Source organism: Macaca fascicularis, chromosome 8 (assembly GCF_037993035.2).
Source record: "Macaca fascicularis isolate 582-1 chromosome 8, T2T-MFA8v1.1".
NCBI lineage: Eukaryota > Metazoa > Chordata > Mammalia > Primates > Cercopithecidae > Macaca > Macaca fascicularis.
Window position 1 is genome coordinate 7,383,831 of NC_088382.1, and position 19,437 is coordinate 7,403,267.

Genomic DNA, 19,437 nt, shown 5'->3' on the forward strand with positions numbered 1-19,437 from the left:
GTGTCCTGAGGACCTGGGGTCTAACCATAAAAACAAATCAAAGCCGTTTGGCTGAGCTGGGATGTTGGAGAACACCCCGGTGAGACTGAGTGCCACCTGGGCTTCTGTTGCCATGTGGAACAGACTTTTGTGAGTTCTCCTGAGTTATGGATGCACACGCAGCATGTGGTTCCCCAGAGGGGACAATCACCTCCTTGCTTGGCCAATGAACAGTTTAACGTTAAACAATTGTCTAAGATCATCTAAGCCAAGAACTGGTCTGAAGCATTAGCCTTCGGGGTGGGGGTGGCCTTTCCAGATGGCCACCCAAGAAGGGAAGTGGGAGTCTGGGCATTCACTTTACTGCTGGTGTTGTACAGCTTCTCAGCCCTTGTGGGTCTTCAGAGAAGCATTTAGTAAAGTTGAGTGGTGCTTCCTGGGAGGCATAGGAGGTTTCCATCTGTAACTCATATACATTGGAGCACAGGTGTATCGCTGAGTCCATGATCATGTCTGGATGCTTTCTGTGAATGCAAGGCTCCAACCCTTCAGGCTGCAGTCTGGGTTTGTGCTGTGGCGTCGTTAGCCCATTTGGATTGAATCCTGTGCATCCAGAGAACCACCTCCTCATCCTTGAAACAGGGTGATCTGAGGTTGTGAGGGCTGCTGGTGTTTAAGCATTGGTGCCGTGGGACCCAATCAATATCTAAGAATTGAGTTGCCCACCTTGGACACAGGTCAGGTTGTATTTGGGGTGCAGCCCCTCTAACAGGACTTACAGGGAATTCCCCAGTTTTCCAGCCTCGGGTACAAATTCTGACTAGGGCTGTCCTGTTCCCAGCAGCTCTCTAGGCTGCAAGGCCTGGGTGTAACAGCTACCCCACAAGCCATGTGTACATGAGATACCAAGCAAGGCCAATCATGGAGAACACTGACATCTTGTCACTCAGGGCTTTCTTCCCAGTGCTTCCATGGGTCAGCTCGCACCCACTTTTCCTTGGAGCCTTTCTCCCCCATGGCCACATTTGGTGATGGCACTTCCATATGGTCTTTGGCTGATGTAGTTGTTGTGTCTAGTTTGAAGGCTTCTTCTCCTCATTTACTGCCTCTGACTGCACCCTCGGTGGGTTCTGGAGCAATAATCCCTACTTCCTGCCAGGAGGAGTAAGTGGGAAATATTAGCTAACCTTTAAAACCGGTAAAAACGGGAGCTTGTGCCAGAAGTTGCTTGTCAAATGGAGAGGTGTGGTCTAGCAAAAGCCTCGTGGCCCTGCTGGGTGCCAGTGGGCCTGGGGCGTCAGTCCTCAGAAGATCATAGTTTACTATCCATCCACAATTCATTGTTCGGTAAATGTTTGATGTTGAGATGGTGGATGTCCTGTGATGGTGTGGGGAGGTCTCATTATTGGAGAACATGTAAATGATGTTATCTCTAAGGGAAAAAGAAGCTAACTCTTCTGTGATCACCAAGGTGGGCACCACAGTGAGGCTAGCCCAATTGTGATGAGGAGATGGTGGCCATGGGGTTGAGAATTAAAAAAGTGGTGGCCCTTTGAAGGTCCTTGGTGCCTTGGGTGTCCGTAGCACATGCAGAGACATTAAAAACCATGACTTTAGGAGGCCACCGTGCTGCTTGAGGAAGCTGGTGATTTGGGGATGATGAACTAAATGAGACTCCCTTAACCCACCCCGGTGCTGTGATGCCCTGAGGTGGGAGCCTCCTTCTGAATCAAATGTAGGTGTGGTTCCAAAGGAGAAAGCGAAGAAATGCCACAAAAGGAGAACACCTGCTCCACCCAAGGCATAAGGAGTTACCTTCCCTGGAAGTCTACATGTGCAGAAGCCCATAGCCAGGACTAGTGTGCTTTGTCCAGAGGCTCTGATAGTTGTGATGGGCGGTAGGGAGAGCCTCCCCGTGAAACTCAGAACCTGGGACCCAGGCATGGGGTTATGGTTTTGACCCGGTAGGAAAGGGTAGTCATAGAACACAGCATGCGTGTTAGCGTGGGGCAGAGCGGGGGCTGCATGGAAGTGAGCTCTGAGGAGGACCCTCCACCTCCTAGCTCCTCAGAGTGCATCGCCCTGTCCCTCCCCTCAGCCATCTGTCCCCCGTCCTGCAGGGAGTGTCCTGGTGCTGCCTGTGCCAACAGCCACTCCTGGACCTGCAGATCCAGCTGGGACAGGCAGAAGCTCCGAGTCCCCTGCCTTTTGTCTGCCTTTCCCAGCCGCCTCTCACTAGCTGTCTATGTGTCCAGTGTTGGCGTCTGCAGCAGATGTCTGCAGCAGGTTTATTTTACAATAAACCATAAGGAAATAGCTTCCTTGAGCTGTTTTCAAATATGACTCCTAAATCCTTTTACTCTTTTTTATAGAAAGGAAGGTTTCTGTTCTCTCCTGTCGGGTCTAGGACGGGTGACATTTTGACCGACAGACTACATGCAACTAGACGCCATGCTGTTTTCTGGGATTAGGCCCTAGTGAACTGGTGTCTTTCACTTTCTCTGTGTTGGATGGTGCTGTGGCCTGATACATTTTTCCTCTGAAATTCATATGTTGAAGTCTTAGACCCTAAGATGATAGCATTAAAAGAAGGGGCCTTTTTGGAACTGGGCAGGTCAGCATGGTGGGGTCCTCATGAATGGAATGAGTGCCCTGTAGAAGAGGTCCCAGAGAGCTCCTTCATTCCTTCCACCAGATGAAGACACAGTGAGAAGATGTATATGAACCAAAAAGCTGGTCCTCACCAGACACTGATTATATACCACCTTGATTTGGACTTCTCAGCCTACACAGGTGATTCTGAGTGGTGGCAGGAGTTAGGGTGTGGAGGGTTGGAACAAAGAAGATGAAGGGTCACTGTTGTCCAGCAGGACAGAGCGCTGAGAGGTAGTGAGGGTGACCTTCCAGGCAATATTAGAGTAACTTGGTTCATGGCATTTAAATTATTTTCTTAGCAGACCATGTGTGCTAAGAGGGCTGCTGCCTTTGGAGCCCAGATACCATGCTTGGAGGAAGACTAAGCATTCCACAGGGAGAGGAACTGAGCCCACCTACAAGGATAGGCTACAGAACACAGAGCAACCAGTTTTCTAGGAAAAAAACAAAACTGTGATTTACAATGTTTGTAAATTTCTGTGGTTAAAATGCTCCCAGCTATGGACAGTTTAAGAATTATCACACAAAACTCCTCTCTGATGAGCTGGCCTGATCTGGCCCCAGCACATCACAGGGTCTCATCGTTCAGCTTTCTCAGAGTTCCCAGCTGAGCCAGCACCACCCGCCACCTGTGCATGAGTGTCCTGGCCCTGAAATTTTCAGATCTCAGCAGAACCTCTCCTCTTATGCCTGTGGAAAGATCCAAACCCCAATTGCAAATGTGTGAGTGAAGACCTGATCATGCTGTTTCAATCCACTACTTTCTTTGGTGTCTTTTCACACAGTCCCAGATGAACAGAAGGCACAGTCATGGTGAGAAGTTGAATGTGTGCATTGTTTTTGCGTGTAAATCTCAGCTTCTCTATAGTATTGATGAGGTAGGACAGAACTCTCTCACCTTATTCCCAAAGTGTCACAAAGAGCCCATCGTCATGGCAGCATGGAACTGTGGAGTCTTAGGAGTGACCAAAGAACACCCTCACTTATTCTTAGTTTAAATTCTTACTGCTGGGAGCAGAGGTGGTGTGGGAGCCAGGTGGACTCTCAACCTGTCCCTGCAGCGATGGACTCAGAGGAGGCCATGGGACCCGGGAAATGGCTGGAACAATAGGGAAAGAAGTAGAGATTTTCTCCTGGAGATTAGCAACAAAGGTCATGGAGAGATGACCACGATTCACATGGATGTCACCTGGGGAGACAGCCCAAAATAAGATCAAGAGAAACAAAGGGGAAAAAAATGGTAAAAACAACAATGTAACTCATGCTTTGAGTTCTTGGATCAAGCAATTCCTAAAGCCAGAATTCCTCCTCAATTCCAAGATATAGGAGCCAAAATATTAACTTAGCTTGTCTTTGGTTTCTGACATTTGAATTCAAGACCCCATTAAGAGATCCGAAAAACATCAAAAATACCGAACGCAGAGAACCTGAGGCAAAGATAGTGCAGTGCACAAGGACAGGAGATGAGAGCAGATGACAAGTGTCCCAGGGGCAGCTGGAGAGCAGATGACAGGTATACTGGGGGCAGCTCGGGCATCAGGCTCCCTGGTGATTCCCATGCACAGCCCTGGGGGAGAAGAACTTGTTGATGTTGATCAGCAGGGAAGGAGGGACGGAATGTGAGAGGCTGGAAGGACAGTGGGTGAGTCAGGGATAGGGAGCTTCACAGTTGATGTTCATAAATGGAGGAATTCCAGGTGGTGTCAGGAGCTGGTGGGTGGCCATGGGTAGAGGGCTGGTGCAAAGGGTGGGGGAGTCACTGTTATCCAGGATCTCAAAGCATTGAGAGGTAGTGAGAGTGACCTTCTGGGAAATATTAGAGTGAAAAATAACTTCTCATAATGTTAAGTTTCTTCGTGAGTTATGGGACTTTTAACAGCAAAAGAAAAAATATGCCAAAGTTCAGAAAAGGGAACAAGTACTTTTCTCATCTCTTACATTCTTTTTTCATTGTAAACAGAGTTCAGAATATCATATAAACAAGCACAAAATATCAACAGCAACACTAACAAGCCAATATCCTTTGTTTAAAAGAAAAATTGCACCAGATAGTTTTTTGAAATGCCAAGAAATTGGTTATTGAGGAATGTCCCAATAGGTGTTAACTGTTTGCAATAGGGAGAGCAGTTGAACTCAACTCTCTTGAGGTGAAACACAGGAGAGTTTAAGCCCTAGAGTGAGCTGGTGGAAAAGTACTGGAGGTTGCTGGCGGGAAGGTTGAGCAGTGTGATTGGGCCATCTGTGTTTCCCAATTTGTATTTATGGAACTTAGGCGCCTATCCTCCCACAGAGAAAAGGGTACTTTCTTCTTGGAAAATGACATTTCAAAGGGTTAGCTTCATATTTGACTTATTCTTTATTTTCTCCTCCTACCGTATGAGTGGCTTATTTAAGGTAGAAGTATCTCATCAGCATTCCATAAATGTCCTGTGTGTGTGCATTCCATTAATAAGCTTTGGGTTTTATTCGAGGCTAAACAAGTTGCTCCCATTGTTTGGAGACCCTCACACCTCTCCCTGCATTCTCTGTCCTTAGTGTTTGCAGCTGTCATTGCTCACCCTAGACTGCAGTAGCAGAAGCTTCCTGTGGTTCTCCCAGTATGCCTTTATCCACACAGAGGAGCAGGGATACTCTGTCCTCATCTGCCCCTGTCCCTTAAATTGATAGATGCCTCTGAGAATATCAGCTCGAATTACTAGTTCATCCTATTCTCTTGCAACATCAATTCCTCCAAATCCAGTAGACTTAGACCCTGACCTGGCATATCTCTGTCCCTGATACCATTCTCTCCAGCAAACAGTCTTCTCTAATCCTCTTTTTAATCTATTCAGTTGTAAACATGTTTATGTTCCAGTTTAAGATACACCATAAAACCTATCCTTGCCGCTCCAAGACAAAATGATCTCTTCTTTCTAAAGTCCTAATGTTAATAAAGCCACATTTAACCCATGATATTCTCCTACATTTCATTCTTAAATGATTTTAGTTTGTGAAAGGTCTAGTATCACATGAACTGACACACGGAATTTTTTCCTCTGTAGGTTTCAGCTTTTTTCTATGAAGTTGAGTAATACAAATGGAATTTTGTAATATTATGTGATGTTAGGGATAATTAATTAATCAGAATAAATTTATTGATCCCCAGCTAGGTGTTAGGCAGTCATCTGGGCACTGTGGAACAACAATGAGCAAAACATGCAGTTTCCCTTCCGGCATAAAGACAACTGTTACCGAGAGTAAGCGAAATGTATAGGATGTGAAATGGTTTGAAATTCTACAGTTAGAAATAAAGAGAACAAGGAGGATGGAGGTATCCAGGGGAACTTGTTGCAATCTTAAATTGAGAAACCAAGAAAGGTTTCAGTGACCAAAAGATGTTTTAGCTGAGACCCCAGGAGCTGGAGAAATGAGCTGGGCGGACTTCTAGGTGAAGGGCAGGTGCCCCAAAATGAAGTGATCCTGGCCCAGTGGACAGTTAGGAATAATTTGCAGAGTTAGTTCAAGGACCTCATGACTCCAACTCCAAGGCAGTTACAGGAACCCAGGAAGGCTGCTTGTTTTTCACCTCCTGAATCCTAATATGTGTCCTTCCCTGTCTACACAAGGGGGAAGATTTGGGAGCATTTATTTTGTCAGACATGAACCCACTATGTCGTCTTTAAGGTCTGCAGTAGATTCCCCAGCTGTGCAGTGTCTCAGCGGGGTGCCTGGAACCCTGGGCTCCCTCTTTACACAGGCAGAGCCTCAGTTTGGGGCTGAGATCTGCTCCGGATCTGCATGGTTGGACGTGGACAGTACCTGCCTCCTTCTCCTGGGTGCTGGGCATTTGTGGTTGGTGTTGGTGTTCACAGTTGTGTCTGGACTCATTATATTGTTTTATTCAAGAATGATGAATAATCCACTTGAAACAGTCTTTCTTTCTTTGCAAACTGTGGTCTCTCTGTCACTGTAAGAGTTCTCGGGGTGTTTTACCAGTACCACCCAATAAGAGTAGCCAAGGCTGGAACAGACATATTTTTATTCAAAAAATGTATTGTGGAATCGCAAACTAGCACTACTAAGTTTAAAGTAAAATAAATACTCGGGGCTCACGCTGGAATCCTTTCTGGGGCTCTGGGGCTCACGCTGGAATCCTTTCTGGGGCTCTGGGGCTCACGCTGGAATCCTTTCTGGATTCCATAGGCTATTTGTAGGATATGTTGAACTCGTGTTCAAGGTTCAATGGGTGCCTAGAGAAGGAAAGAGAAGAGAGACAGGAAGGATCACATCACACCTCAGCAAGATGTCAGCCTGGCCTCAGGGACACCCGGAGTGACCCTGTCCTCTTGGAGGAGAGGAGAAAGGCAGGCTCAGGAAGGTACAGACCCAAGGTGTGCTGGGCCTGGTGGGGAGGCTGCAGTTGGAGGCAGGACCATAGGGGGCGCTGTGGCCTTCCCGGCAAACGCTCTGAGCATCTCAGTGGGCGCTGAGCTCCTGGTTCATTCCCTTTCTCCAGACCTGGTTTCCTACTCACTTACTGATGTGCAGGACGTTCTGGGTATCAGAACCTCAGGGCCCTGCAGCACCAGCAGGGACGCAGATTACTTGGATAGCTTTTCCCTCACTTCTGTTTTCCTGGTGCCCCTTTAAAACTGTATTTTCGGGTAGAATCAGGTCCTCAGCAGTTTTAAGGGAACTCAAGAGAGTGTTACCAGATGGAAGATCTTGACTGTGGGTTGTCCAGGTTGTTAGTGCATTGAACAAATAATTCAACAAAACGTACAAACAAAGCAACAAAAGAAGGAAGCAACGAAAGACAAACCAAAGCAACATGAGAACGCAGTAACGAAAGTACAGATTTATTGACACTCCACAGAGTGGGAGCCGGTTCAAGCAAGTGGCTCAAAAGCCCCCCATTTAGGGTTTATATTAAGCTAAAAGAATTTGGTGTTCTGCCTAATCTTGCCTGGAACTGGCTGCACCTGGTTTTCTTTTCCTTATCCCTTAACCCTTGATTACCCTACTTCCCTATTCTCCCGTCTCAAGGGTGCATTTTTCAGAATACAGTTGAGGAATCTGCATTTTGTTTGTGTGAAGACAACTTTATGAATATGAAAATCTTGATTTTCCCTGGCATGGGTGGAAAATATTAGTGATGAGTCTGTTGCAGTGAGGTGCTCCTATGCTTTTTGTTGTAGTCATTACAGGTTTTTTTTGTTGTTGTTGTTGTTGTTGTTTTTGATTGAGTTTCGCTCTTGTCACCCAGGCTGGAGTAAAATGACATGCTCTTGGCTCACAGCAACCTCCATTTCCCAGGTTCAAGTGATTCTCCTGCCTCAGCCTCCCAAGTAGCTGGGATTACAGGCATGTGCCACCACTCTCGGCTAATTTTTGTGCTTTTAGTAAAGACGATGTTTCACCATGTTGGCCAGGCTGGTCTTGAACTCCTGACCTCAGGTGTCCACCCGCCTCGGCCTCCCAAAGTTCTGGGATTACAGGCATGAGCCACTGCTCCTGGTCTGAAACCATTTCTTTGATGCTGGGATGACAGGTATGAGCCACCACACCCATCCCGTTACAGCTTTCTTAGCTGTCCATTCCAATCTCAATTAAATGTTTTTCAATAGAGCTGTGACAACCCCAGGTCTTCAAAGCCAGAGGTGTGATCTGGGTCTGTTCAATGAAGCTCCAACACTTCAGGAAAGAACATGGTGTTTTTTTTTTTTTTTCCTAAGAAGTAGCGATGATATGATTTTGTAAACTGGAAGCTGGCAATGATTGTGTTTCCTAACACATGGGAGTTACCTTTGAGTGAATTCAATAGCAATGAGGCAGAGTGAAAAGACTGAGAAGTAGAAGGAGAAATCGGCCACATAATTTGTGCTTGTAAATCAATTTGTGTCTGAAGCCAATGTTTGTCCTTGATGTTCTTAGAATTTGGAGTTGTATTTTGCCTAAAAAGCTGAATTTAGGATTCTGGTACTTGCATCCCAAAGGGTCTTGACTAAGAGGTCCATTAAACAGCAAGCAGGTACAAACACGGAGAACTTGCCACAAAGACTTTATTTGGAATAAGAAAAGAAAATTGAAGACAAGGTAAAGGAGTAATAAATGTTCTCTAGATCTCAAAGCAAACGATGAACACATTTTCCTCTGTGCTCCATGTTCAGAGGCAGCAGAAAAGACAGCAGATCCCACTATTGGTGCAGTCCCATAGTGGTGTTTGGAAAAATGACAGCCTGATATTCTGCAATAGCACACCAAGCCCCTCGCTGAGCCTAGAGACACAGAGAAAGCATCAGGCATCAGGACTGGGGTCAGAGGTGGTTGATAAGGAGAATCCCTGTGCGGGTAGCTACTGGGCTGATTGCGTTCACCACGGTGGCCACATCACAGCAGCAGCAAGATTGGCTCAATCAGTAGGAATCAACGTATAGAGCAGTGCTGCTCTCAGGCAGGGTTAGAGGCTTATTCTCATTTGCTCACTTTTTTGTGATGCTGCTTCTTCACATACACAGTTGAATACACCCTTAGGTCCGTTCCCATTTGTGAAGCTCCTCTAACGAACAAAAAGAAATATGCTTCTTTCCAACTGGGTTCTCAACCTTGATTCCAGAGAGACTCCCCAGTATGTTTCCACATAGCATAAGATTACTAAATTTCACTGACTTTTCACAGAATCAAATATCTTTGGAGGATCACTGTCCATTGAATATCATCTGATTCTGTCTTTTCAGTATACACACGAGGAAACTGAGGCCTGGGGAGGTGATCACCTAAGAGAAAGAGCCAGCTGTTGAATCTGATTCTAGAGGTTCCTGGTTTTTCCTCTCTAGACTCCTAGCTCTGTAATGCTGGCAGCTCTCACCTGAAGCTCTAAAACCTGAGCTTGTGTCCCCTGTGAAGGAGATGGCAAAGTCCTGGTCGTCTGTCCCAGATGCTGCAGTGAGAGGAGGTGGAGCATATGATTGGGGAAGGGAAGGGCTGCCTTTGCCATCAAGATCCCTTTGATGCTTCTCTGTTCTCCCAGCTTTCATCATACAAGTCTGTTTATTGAGTGTCTGTTCTGGGTCCAAGCCAAAAGGGATGATTAGGATCATGATATAATTTCCTGTGTCTCATCTGCTGGAACATTTCCTTCTTAATGTCCAAAAAAGGAAAGGAACAGTGCTCTTATATTCAATAATTTCAGGGAATAAATGCCTCTTATTTTCTGAAGATGAGCCCTGCTATTCTCTGGTGGTCTAGACCCCGAGGCCAGAGACAGACCCGATTAGTGTAGAGAGTAATTTATCGCAGGATTCCGGGGAATTTCCACCCTCGTGAAGGAGGTTTTTGAGGTTCTCGAAGGCATAGTCTCCTGCCACTGCTAGTGTGGAGAGGACAATGGCGTCATCAGGGTATCAGGGAAATAAGCTCAGTGGGATACTAGCTAAAGAGTTGGTCTGAATAAGATTAAAAAAATGTTTTTATTCCCAACTGTATTGAGAGGAGTGACAATTAGAAATTATATCTGTTGAAAGTACACAACCTGATAATTCGATGTATATCTACATTTGTACCCTTCTCTCACACGTATGTAAAAATCAACTCTGAATGAATTGAAGACCTAAATATAAGTCTTGAAATCATAAAACTTACTAGAAGAACGCATAGTGATAAAGCTTCCTAACATTGAACTGGGAGATTATTTCTTGGATATTACATTAAAGGCAGAGGTAACAAAAGCAAAAATAAACAAGTTGAAGTTCATTTAATTGTAAAACATCAGCTTGGCAAAGGAAACAATTAATTGAGCAAAAACACAACCTAGCAAGAGAGAGAAAATATTTGTAAACCATACATGTAATAAAGGTAAATATCTAAGTATATAAAGAACTTAATAGAAAAAATAAATATTAATGATAAATGTGACTAAAGAACTAAAAGAAGTCATTATTACATAATTAAAGGAAACTGATGACAATATCTTTTCAAAGGCAGAATATAATAAAGTGAAGTTACAGAGAAACACATGAAATTCTGGAATTGAAGAGTAGAATAATTGAAATGTAAATGTTATTAACGACTGCTCAATAGTATACTTAAACTGGCAGAACCAAGAATTAGAAAATGTGTACACTGATAGATAAAAGATTACACAGTCCAGAGAAGAGAGAAAAAAGATGAAGAAATAAGAATACAGTTAGTGAAATATGAGACGCTGTTAGGCATGAAAACACTCACTGGGGTTACACGGGAACTGTCTCCATCTGTTAAGGCAGCAGTCCCCAACATTTTTGGCACCGGGGACATCTATGACAAACCTGCAATTAACATCATACTTGCTGGTTAAAAAATAAATAAATAAGTACATAAATAAAGAATTAAAAAAAAAAAGCTTTCCTACTGAGCTCAGAACCCAGCCAAGGATAGCTGAAGTCACCACTTCTACTCGACATTGTGCTGGAGGTTCTAGGGCAGTCAGGCAAGAAGAAAAAATTAAATGACATCCCGGTTAGAAAAGAAGAAGTAAAATAATCTCTGTTTTCAAAAACATGATCTTTTATATGTAGAAAATCAAAAACAGTTTATTAAAAAACTATTAGAAGTAATAAGGAAGTTTAGCATGGTTGAAAAATAGAAGACCAGTGCACAAAAATCAATTGTATTTTTTCTTTCATAATAAACTTTTCAAAAATGAAACTAAAAACTCCTTTTACAAATAGCATCAAAAGGAAAATAGCTAGTATTTGAATTAACAAAAATGTGCAAAACTTATACTCCCCACACCACAAAAAGTTGAAACATTTTTAAGAATATCTCAACAACTGGAAAGAGATCTTATGCTCATGGGTTTAAGGCTTAATGTGAGATGTCAGTGAGCTGGAAAGAGATCTTATGCTCATGGATTGTAAGGCTTAATGTGAGACATCAGTGCTCCCCAAACTGATCTGCAGATTCAGCTCAATCTATTTCAGAATCCCTAATGACGTCTTTGTAGAAACTGACGAGGTGATTCTAAAATGTATATGGAATAGCAAAGATCCCAGAATAGCTAAATCATCTTGAAAAAGAGGAAAAGCTTCCTGTTTTCAAAACATCCTACGAAGAAACAGTAATCATGACAGGGTGGTCCTGCTGTAAATATAGACGTAGATCCGTGGAATAGAATTGAGAGTTCAGAAATAAAAATGTGTCTATGGTTATTAACTGATTTTCTGCAATGGTGCCCAGGCCGTTCAATGGAGTAAAGAAAATTCTTTTCAACAAATGGTGGGTAAACTAGATGGCCACATTCATCAGAATGAGTTGGACCCTACCTCACAGTACATTTAAAAGCTAATTCAAAATGGGTTAGAAATACAATGTAAAATCTAAAAGCATAATACTTTTACAAGGCAACGTAGCCGCAAGCCTTCATAACCTCTGTTTGGCAATGGATTCTCAGATATAATATCAAAAGCATGAGCAACCAAAGGAAAACAGGTAATTGGATATTATCAAAATTAAATTCTTTTGTGCTTCAAGTGACACTATCAAGAAAGTGAAAAGGCAACTCACAGAATGAGAGAAAATACTTACAAATCACGTATCTCGTGGAAGACATGTATCCAGAATATACTCACACCTCTTATGACTAAACACATAAAGCTAAATAAACAAATTTTAAAAGGGGGAAAGGCGGGACCTCGGCTCACTGCAACATCCGCCTCCTGGGTTCAAGCAATTCTTCTGCCTCGGCCTCCCCAAGTAGCTGGTATTACCAGCATGTACCACCACGCCCTGCTAGTTTTTGGATTTCTAGTAGAGACGTGGTTTCACCATGTTGGCCAGGCTGGTCTTGAACTCCTGACCTCAGGTGATCCGTCACCCTTCTCAGCCTCCCAAAGTGCTGGGATTCCAAGTGTGAGCCACCGCGTCCGGCCTATCTCTTATTTTTATCGTGTATGTTGTTGCAGTTCAACATAATCATCAATTATAAAATGCCTATCCATTTCACATTTCATAAGAGTGAGGAGATATTTTAAAAAGAGGTTTTCTAGAGTAGATGATGTGACATAATTTTGTTCTCTTTTGAGATTGGAAATGTAAGGATTTTTGGAAGATTTCTAGGCAGGGCTGAGAACTCAGTTGTGTTTTAATTGGATTTCCGTGGTTGGGACTTTTTCTCAGCATCAAGGTGAAGGTGAGAACAATATAAAATTGATGTGGGCTTAGTATTTGGCATTTGCCCAGAGAGATCAGAGAGTAGGGGGAAAAGAACGAGGTCCTCATTCAATAGTGATTAAGTGATGGAACATAGACCAGGGCTGGATGTGAAAGAATTAAAAGAGTTTGGACAACTGATTGGGAACTAGTGGTGTCCTAGAGAATGGAGGTGTTGACGACATTGAGTGACAACGTGGGAGTGGCTGAGTCAGAAAGATTGAGGGGTGAGGATGAAGCAGGGTAGGACGCTGGAATCTGCATTTTTAAGATGAGAGTATCTCCAAGTGATAAGAAGATTGATGTTATAGCTGTGGAGTGGGTGAATGAAACAGAGTATGAGGAAGGTTTCTGAAACCAACAGGTCAAGGATCCCTGAGGTGTGATGTTGGGAGCCATGGGAGAGCAATGCCGTTTCCCACACCACAGCAGGTGTTCTCAAAGCCAGAGCTCTGAACCAGAAGTACCTGCGTCACTTGGGAACATGGTAGCAATAGCAACTCCTGGATTCCACCCTAGACCTGCTGAATCAGACACTCTGTGGAGTGGGTCCTAGCAATAGTGTTTTACTGAGACCACTGTGGACCTAGGGGAGGTTTACTGCTCATAGATCATCATCGCTCAGGATAGGGACTCTTTCTCCCAGGTCCTTCGAAAAGCAATGGACATAAACGCTTTCTGTTAAATCCCATTGCTGAGGTCTGTGCGGAGTGAAAGAATTCTGAAACTTTTCAGCCATTTCAGAGATGTGCGTTTTGTGTGTAATTGCATTTGTTTTGTATTTACTTGACCTTGGCAATCATTTATCCAGTGTGAGGTGGCCTTTTAACCAAAGCCCAGGATTCGAATTAAACCTGCCTCCTTCACCCCAATATTTTTTTTTGAGACAGAGTCTTGCTCTGTCTCTCAGGCTGGAGTGCAGTAGCATGATCTCAGCTCACTGCAACCTCTACCTCCTGGGTTCAAGCGATTCTCCTGCCTCAGCCTCCCAAGTAGCTGGGTTTACAGGTGCACGCCTCCACACTCGGCTTATTTTTGTATGTTCAGTAGAGACAAAGTTTCACCGTGTTGGCCAGGCTGGTCTCAAATTCCTGACCTCAACTGATCCACCCGCCTCGGCCTCCCAAACTGCTGGGTTTAAAGGTATGAGCCACTGTGCCCAGCAAATTGTGCTTGTTCATTGTGAATTAAAGCTGTCCACACCACTTTCCCCACTTGTTCAAGGGGAAGACAGCAATTCCCCTATCACCTGGCAATCCTACCCGGGAGCTATTACTCAGCTACCCTGATCTATCTAAGAGGACAAGATTCTTCTAAGGATAAGTGGTCTTGATTTCCTGGTCTTGACTTAAAGGGGAATTCTGGAATTGTCTGATCTACCTTTGGGAAATAAGAAGTGGCCCCAGCTTACTCCAGATGGAATAGGAGATATCACAGGTTAATTCACATGGTGGTTGGTAAACATACAGACAGACGGGAAGCAGAGAATCTTATCAGGATCTGTATCACGACTCCTGAAGTCATCAGAGGCATCAAGCAAATAGATGGCAGACCTGGAATAAAAAGAACATCAGAGGGCTTTGGAGACAATAAGGGAACTTCAAATGGTTTGCTTTCCTCTCTCCCCTCTCCTGCCAACCCCCATACTCACATGTGTACAAACGACCAAGCCCTATTCGGCAAAGCCCGTTACTCTTGGGTCCAGCTTTCAGTGAACAAATACAAACACAGGATGGGTATGATTCCCCCTCATTAGCCATCAGGATCCTGCAGCCTCGTGAGAAGTAACCACCATCCTCTGTGATGACCGGTGGTCATGAGGACCTTATCTCTGCTCAGCGCCCTTCTCTCGTTCCCCCCACCCCACATCGAAGCCAGAGCATTTTCACTGAAGTGCAATCTGTTTGTGCCAAGGGCTGTTTCTCCTTTTTCTCCTCAGTAGCTTCAGTATGTTTCCACCTTGAGATGTCCTCAGTCATCAGAGGGCGACCTAGCAGTGCCCACACTGTATTCCCAGGCAAGGAGAACCTGCCCTTACTGAAAGATGGGCCTGCAGCGCTACAGTAGCACTTTAACGACAGTAGGGGGCGCTCCTGTCCCTTATAAACTTACCCCGAGGGACCTGCATAGGTACACTACTGAATAGAGGTATCCAGCAAATTGGTTTTTTTTTTTTTTTTTTTTTTTTTTTTTTTTTCCCATGGTGGTTCTTATTGAGACGGAATCCCGCTCTGTCCCCCAGGCTGGAGTGCAATGGCGCCATCTCGGTTCACTACAACCTCCGCCTCCCAGGTTCAAGCGGTTCTCTTGCCTCAGATTCCCGAGTACCTGGGATTACAGGCACACACCACCATGCTTGGCTATTTTTTTATTTTTAGCAGAGATGGGGTTTCACTATGTTGGCCAGGCTGGTCTTAAACTCCTGACCTCAGGTGATCCGCCCACCTGGGCCTCCCAGTGTGCTGGGATTACAGGCATAAGCCACCATATCTTTGTTGGACACAGACCCACTCTGTCTTCCCTGGGATCTGTATTGGGTTCCCCAGTCGTGCAGTGTCTCAGTGGGTTGCCTGGACCCTCTGCCTGTCTGAAGCTGCCTCTTCAGACAGGCAGAGCCTCGGTCTGGGGCTGAGACCTGCTTAGAATCTGCATGGGATGAGTGTGGAGAACACCAGCTCCCTTCTCCTGGGGTCTGGGCATTTGTTGTTGGTGTTGGTGGTCACAGCAGTATCTGGGCCCATTGAATTATTTTGGTCAAGAATTGTAAATAACCCACTTGAAATTCTGTCTCTTTGCAAACAGTGGTCTCTCTGTCACTCCAGGACTTCTTAAGGCATTCTACCAGAGCCCACCTGATAAGAGTAGCCTTGGCTCAAACAGACATATTCTTATTCCAAATATGTGTTTTGGAATCACAAACTGAAACTGCTATATTCCAAGTAAAATAAGGAGCTGGCACTCCCGCTGGACGCCTCCCCAGGGTCTTGTGGTAGGGGATTGATAGGCCATTTGCAGGACATATTGGATAAGTGTTCAAGGGCCGGTTGGAATCTGGGAAAGGTAGCAGAGGGGCACAGGAGGAAGAGTCACATTATACCCCAACAAGATGTCAGCAGAGACACTAGGTTTAGGCAGTGACCATGTCCTCTTGGAAAGGAAGAAAAAGACAAACTCAAAAGGACACAGGCCCCAAGAGTGAGATATTAAGATGAGCAGCAGTTGGAGACAGCCTGGCGTGGGAGCCATGACCATCCCGGCACATACTCTGAGGAGCTAAGAGGGTGTTGCTGTTGCTGTTCCTCCTGGAAGATCCTGATAATGAGTCTATCAGAGTGTGATGCTCCTAGGCTCTTTGTTTGACTCATTACAGCTTTCTTAACAACGCATTCCACCTTTCAGAAAGAATTGTTTTTTTTGTTTTTGTTTTTGTTTTTTTGAGACAGGGTCTCAGTCTATTGCCCAGGCTGGAGTGTCTCACTCTGTTGCCCAGGCTGGATTGCAGTGGTGCAATGTCAGCTTGCTGCATCCTCAACATTCCAGGCACAAGCAATGCTTCCACCTCAGCCTCCCTGATAGCTTGGACCACGGGTGTGTACCACCATGCCCAGCTAACCTTTTGTATGTTTTTGTATAGACGGGGTTTGACCATGTTGCCCAGTCTGGTCTCAAACTCTTGCAACCCATTCTAACCATAATTAAAGTTGTTTCAATAGCACTGATATAACCCTCAAACTTAAAAGGCAGATGTGTGATCCAGGTTGGTTGAATAAAACTCCAACATTTTTGGAAACAGCATGATGTGTTTTCCTTAGAAGGAATGATTTGTTGACTGCATAAACTTTAAGCTGACACTGATGTTTTGCCCAGCACACCGGAGTTCTTTGAGCATGGATCCAGTGAAAACGAGGCAGAGTGAAAAGACAGAGCAGCGGATGGAGAGATCAGGGGCATCATTTGATCTTTCATACACATCTGTGTCTGAAACTTCCTTGAAGTTCCTAGAATTTGGATCTTTATTTTATTAGATTGGCTGGGCACGGTGGCTCATGCCTGTAATCCGAGCACTTTGGGAGGTTCAGGAGGTCAGGAGATCAAGACCATCCTGGCCAACATGGTGAAACACCATCTCTACTAAAAATACAAAAATTAGCCGGGCATAGTGGCAGGTGCCTGGAATCCCAGCTACTCAGGAGGCTGAGGCAAGAGAATTGCTTGAACCTGGGAGGCAGAGCTTGCAGTGCGCCGAGATCCCACCATAGCACTCCAGCCTGGGCAACACAGCGAGACTCCAACTCAAAAACAAAACAAAACAAAACAGAACAAAACAAAACACCTGGATATCATGTTACTAAGTATTTATTTGGGATGAGGACAGGAAATTGATGACATGATGTAGGAATAACAATTCCCTTTAATGCTGAAAGCAAATTAGGAACTTTTTTCTCTAGTCTGCAAGCTTAGTAGCAGCAGATTGGGGAGCGTTCACCATGGATGAAGCAGGTCCCACCAAGATGTTCTCCAAAAAGGCAGTAGAATACTCTGCAATGGGAGATCAAGCCCTTGGTTGAGCCTGGGGAACCAGAGAGAGCATCAGAAGTTGAGTATGGGGTCCGCAGTGGATGGTAAAGGGAATCTTGGAGAAGTCACATGTTGGCTGATGAGTGATGTTGGCTGTATTGCAGCCTGCAGCAGAAATAATCTCAGTCAATAGGAATAAATACACAGAGCAGTGCTGGTCACATCGGACTTGAGACTCATTCTCCTTGGCTTCACTTTTTTGCCCTCCTGCCCCATCACACACACACCTGAACACACTCTTAGGCGCCTCTCCAGGGTCTGAAACCTCCTATATAGACAGGGTGAAATATTTTCTATATACTTAGACTTATTTGTCTGGATCCAGAAGGAACTAGGTAGCATCCCCCTTATATCTTAAACCTAGTGAATTTCACAGTCATATCTTGGAATCAAGTTTTTGGAGAAAGAAAAATCTCTTAGATTTATTTGGATCTCTATTCCATTTAGAAATGAGAACATCCAGGACCAGAGATGTTAAGTAAAGTCACCTAAGTGACATCTGCCACTGAGACCCAATTCCAGAGCCTGTCTCCTGTCCTTCCCTCTAGTCTGTAGCTCTGCATGCTGGCGTCTCTCACCTGGAACCTGAAGAGAGGAGCCCTCATCTCCTGAAAAGTAAATGAGCACATCCTGGTCGCCTGCTGGAGGCTCCTCCTGGGCTGGTATCTCATCAGCTGTTGCCTGGAGCGGCTCTGCCCAGGTCTGGAGGGCCCCCAGGAGAATGGCAGAGAGGAGGGTGAGGGTCCTCATACCTGTGGTCACCTGAAGGAGAGGAGGGAGAGCAGAAGCAAATGTGTGGGGATGGAGGAGCCAGCCTGGATTAATAGCTCTGCTGCAAGAAGACTCAGAGATGGATGCTGCAGTGAGCGGAGGCGGGCATTTCATTGGAGAGCGTGCGGGTATCCATTGGCTTCCACGTACTTCTGAGGCTCCTCTGCTCTCCCAGCTTTCATTCTAGCATGAATCTCTAGGTTTAGTGTCTGTGCTAGGTTGGAGCTCATGGTGCTGATAAGGACCCTACCATTTTTTCCGTTTTTACCTGCTTAGATATTTATTTTTAATATTGCAAAAAATAATAGAAACAGTGCTTTAATTCTGTAATTTCAGGGAATAAATGCCTCTTATTTTCTAAAAATGAGCCCTCTTCTCTTCAGAGATGCAGCCCTTCATAACAGACCTGACTTCCACTGGAGTCTAGAACTAATTCATTGCAGGATTCAAGGGCATTACCACCCTCATGAAGGGGAGTTTGAGGTTAGGGGATGAGCTGTCTCCTATAGGAGCTGGTAGAGAGGACAGCAACCTCATCAGGCTATAGGTGAAAAAGTTCAGTGGGATGGAGATAGAATTGATTGAAAGATAAAAATATGTTTATTATTTTCAGCTCTATTTACATACATGGGTCAATTAAACATTGTATGCATCTAATGTATACTACCTTAGAATTTGAGATATCTGTATACGTGGTCTTTTTTCCTAAACCACATACAAGAATCAACTTGGATTGAAGACCTAAACATAAAATCTAAAACCATAAACTACTAGAAGAACATATAGGGATAAAGCTTTTTGACATTAATCTGGGCAATTGTCTCTTGACTGTGACATCAAAGGCACAGGCAATAAAATGAAAATACACAAGTGGGGCTGCCTTGAACACTAAAGCACCTGCACAGCAAAGAAAACCATCAACTAAATGAAAAGGCAACCCAGATTATGAGAGAAAATATTTGCAAACCCAACGGGGTAGAAGGGGTAAATATCCAAATACACAAGGAGGTCAAACAACTCAACAGAAAAAACAATTAATCTGATTAATAAATGGGCCAATGAGCTGGCAGGATGCTCAAAAAGGCAATCTCAGTGCTTTCAAAGGCCAAAGCAGAAAGATAGCATCGAAGGAAACCATCAACTAAATGAAAAGGCAACCCAGATTATGAGAGAAAATATTTGCAAACCCTACATAGTAGAAGGGGTAAATATCCAAATACACATGGAGGTCAAACAATTCAATAGCAAAAAAAATTAATCTGATTAATAAACGGGCCAATGAGCTGG

General features: G+C 44.5%; 1 long non-coding RNA gene across 4 annotated transcripts in view; it reads left to right on the forward strand.

Moving 5' to 3' along the window:
- LOC102115048 (uncharacterized) overlaps nucleotides 1–19,437 on the forward strand; it is a 275,169-nt gene that overhangs the window by 174,267 nt on the left and 81,465 nt on the right. The gene's annotated exons all lie outside the window — the stretch shown is intronic.